The 3,857-nt window shown below is 34.8% G+C and overlaps 1 long non-coding RNA gene across 1 annotated transcript; it reads right to left on the bottom strand.

Annotated features, from left to right (window-relative positions):
* Positions 1 to 230: 230 nt before the first annotated feature.
* LOC137649734 (uncharacterized) lies at positions 231 to 2,507 on the bottom strand. Its single transcript, XR_011045844.1, has 2 exons — positions 495 to 2,507; positions 231 to 359 (listed from the first exon to the last, which is right to left on the bottom strand). It is a non-coding gene; the product is annotated as an uncharacterized lncRNA (long non-coding RNA).
* Positions 2,508 to 3,857: the final 1,350 nt, after the last annotated feature.

Genomic DNA, 3,857 nt, shown 5'->3' with positions numbered 1-3,857 from the left:
GTTTCCAAATCAGCCTCGACAACAGTTTCTCTATTAAAGAATTTCTCAGCTAGAATCTTACTATCAAGATCAGACAACTTTCCCTTATAGTTTAAGAGAATACCTCTCTCAGACAAACGCTCAGAAGGATTAAAGTTGTCTGATCTTGATAGTAAGCTTATGGCCCCACGTTGGGCGCCATAAGCTGAAATTTGAACATTTCTAGAATGGTAGTTAGGAAAACTCTTCAAAACAATTCACCAAATTTATTATAAACATTTCAGAAAAATAAAAATGCTATAAATTGTCTATTTCGATTGCTTGAAGGTGGTTATATCTAGGGGTAATTTCCAAACTACTTTCAGCTTTTCCAACCTCACCTGTATAAACAACAAAAAGGAATATATCAAAATATAATAAAAGAAAGGAAATTATATAAATTCAATTTGAACAAAGTATATATGAATAAATCGTAAATTGCATATATGATCTATATAAACCTAATAAGCCATTACCGATAATGTTGGAAGTGCTCGCCAATGTAACAAACAGGGAATTTATCCTCGGACTAAGCCACTTCAATTAAACATTTGGATAAATGATATCCTGGAAAATGAAATACATTCCGACATCAAACACTGTCCTGAAGCTATAAATATAAGCAATATAATTTTGCATAATGTATTCAATATAACATTCACCCTTCGAATTAAATCTAATATAAAGTCTTACCAATAATATAAATAAGAAAGATGAACGCAGGATGATAACCCAGGACGACCTAGCTTCACCAATTATACCTAAGCGAAAGTATTGTACAAATATCACAATTAGTTTAATAGTACACAATATATATATCTATCAGAGAGGAAGGAATCTATTTTTATATTGGTGCTTTGAAGGCTTAAGGCAACGGATAATGATTACCATTAAACATTTAGAAACCCCTAACAATGCTTGGTTCTCACCTTTATCCATGCAAGCTATGAGACGAGTCGAATGCCCTCGAAGTTTGAAGTTTCATGTCGGAGGAAGCTCAGAAGGATTAAAGGAATCATAATTATTAACATTATTAAAACATTCAGTGACCTTTTTCCTAATAGTCTTCCGCTGACCTACAAATATCTGCAACTTATTCATATTTAACAAAATATAACGAGCTAGAAAAGAAAATTAATTATTGGACTCTGAGCAACCCTTAAACACAAGAAATTTACTCCGGCAAATTCGGCAGTCTCCATCAAAGCCCCACGTTGGGCGCCATAAGCTGAAATTTGAACATTCTACAATGGTAGTTAGGAAAACTCTTCAAAACAATTCACCAAATTTATTATAAACATTTCAGAGAAGTAAAAATGCAATAAATTGTCTATTCCGATTGCTTGAAGGTGGTTATAACTAGGGGTAATTTCCAAACTACTTTCAGCTTTTCCAACCTCACCTGTATAAACAACAAAAAGGAATATATCAAAATATAATAAAAGAAAGGAATTTATATAAATTCAATTTGAACAAAGTATATGAATAAATCGTAAATTGCATATATGATCTATATAAACCTAATAAGCCATTACCGATAATGTTGGTAGTGCTCGCCAATGTAAGAAACAGGGAATTTATCCTCGGACTAAGCCACTTCAATTAAACATTTGGATAAATGATATCCTGGAAAATGAAATACATTCCGACATCAAACACTGTCCTGAAGCTATAAATATAAGCAATATAATTTTGCATAATGTATTCAATATAACATTCACCCTTCGAATTAAATCTAATATAAAGTCTTACCAATAATATAAATAAGAAAGATGAACGCAGGATGATAACCCAGGACGACCTAGCTTCACCAATTATACCTAAGCGAAAGTATTGTACAAGTATCAAAATTAGTTTAATAGTACACAATATATATATCTATCAGAGAGGAAGGAATTTATTTTTATATTGGTGCTTTGAAGGCTTAAGGCAACGGATAAGGATTACCATTAAACATTTAGAAACCCCTAACAATGCTTGGTTCTCACCTTTATCCATGCAAGCTATGAGACGAGTCGAATGCCCTCGAAGTTTGAAGTTTCATGCCGAAGGAAGCTCAGAGTCCAAATTAATGGAAGTTACATCATGTTGAATAACTTCGTCAATGCGGAAACACTTGAATTGTTCAACCCAAACATCGTACGGTAAAATAGCAGCACAGCACAAATTCAATAATAAAAATCTTGTAGCACGAATCTAGCAGCTCAAATCTTCGTGCCGAAATACTGCCAGTGAAGATATGGACGGTATGGTATGCTAGGCCAGACTGACTTGGGTATATCCATGAACCTCCCAAGTAAAGAGAAAATGGCGTGATTAGCAGGCTTGTTAGCTAATTACTTAGCTCGTAGTAAGCAAGCAGGACTTAGATGGTACCAAGCATATAAATGTAATTTAACTAGTTATTTTAATAGTTTAAGAGAAAAGTCCTCCTTACTTCAATAAATACATATATAAATATACTAATAAACAAACGTAAGAAATACTAATTTCCGTTTAGTGGTAGCCGGGTGGTAGCATCCTTGCCTGGTGATTTCCAGACTGGGATTCGAGTCCCGCTCAAACTCGTGAGTTCCTTTGGTCTCTTTAACCTCACCATCCTTGTGAGATAAGGATAGGGGATTTGGGCGAACCTATAGGTTTCTCTGCCGAGTCATCAACAGGTATTGCCTGACCGTCCGTGGTCCTAGCTCGGGTGGAGAGGGGGTCGGTCGCTGATCATATGTATATATGGTCAGTCTCCAGGACATTGTCCTTCTTGATAGGACAATGCCACTGTCATATACCTCTGCCATTCATAAACAACAATTGAGTTAACCAGTGGTAGAGAGGTCACATACTAAAGATCTAGCTACAGCTAGATACGTTGCATGGTATATAAGTCAATATTTTTAGCCCTAATCGTGTTTTATGATATCATTTGTAGGTAAACGTGAATCATAAATTCAGTTGCTAGATCTTATTCCTTACGGGACAATGTAGACCCTAACGTTTTAAAAGTGGCAGGTTCCACTTGATACCACATAAATAAAGGACAAAATGATGTTGAATATCAAGGAGGGAAAAGGGGGACAGCTGTAAAAAGCTTTCCATCTTTTTTACCTATTCTCTGAAATTCACAGCCTGATTTTTATTAAAATAATACTATCATACATTATGTGAAAATATACCCAAGCCTCATATCTTCAAATCTTGATAAAGTTGATCAAATCACCTTTAAGTACATTTCATTGCTAATCTGCCTAACGGACAGCCTGAAGATCTCTATGGACTTTATTCATTGTATACTTATGTAGTTAACTTTATTCACAATGTCCTGTATGTAGATAGCCGAAACATTACATAATCCCTTTTGCCACAGGCACTGTTGCCTACATTTGTTTTAACGGTTATCGAAGAATATATATATGTATGTATGTATATATATATATATATATATATATATATATATATATATATATATATATATATATATATATATATGTATATATATTTATATATTCTTCGATCACTGTTACAATAAACGTACACTGCCTCTAGCAAAAGGAATTCCGAGCGCACTTCGCATTGTTGTCTTCGTGTTAAAGGACCGAGAAGCCTCGTGTTCCTCAAAAGAGGCCATTTCCATTCCTCTGGACTCCCATTTTCGTGGTCTACTAAAGTAGCATGGCCACTTATCTTTTCTCTGCATACATACTACACAGGCCCTCCCTCTTCCTAAGCCCTTCCGGGTACTTCTTCATCTTCTTCTTCCACATTATTCTTAAACAGGCCATTTCTCAGTTTCCCATCGCTCCTTGGCAGCAGTTTCGATATAAAGGGAGCTAGTAAGAATATGT

Source organism: Palaemon carinicauda, chromosome 11 (assembly GCF_036898095.1).
Source record: "Palaemon carinicauda isolate YSFRI2023 chromosome 11, ASM3689809v2, whole genome shotgun sequence".
NCBI lineage: Eukaryota > Metazoa > Arthropoda > Malacostraca > Decapoda > Palaemonidae > Palaemon > Palaemon carinicauda.
This window is presented reverse-complemented; position numbering and strand designations above follow the sequence as displayed.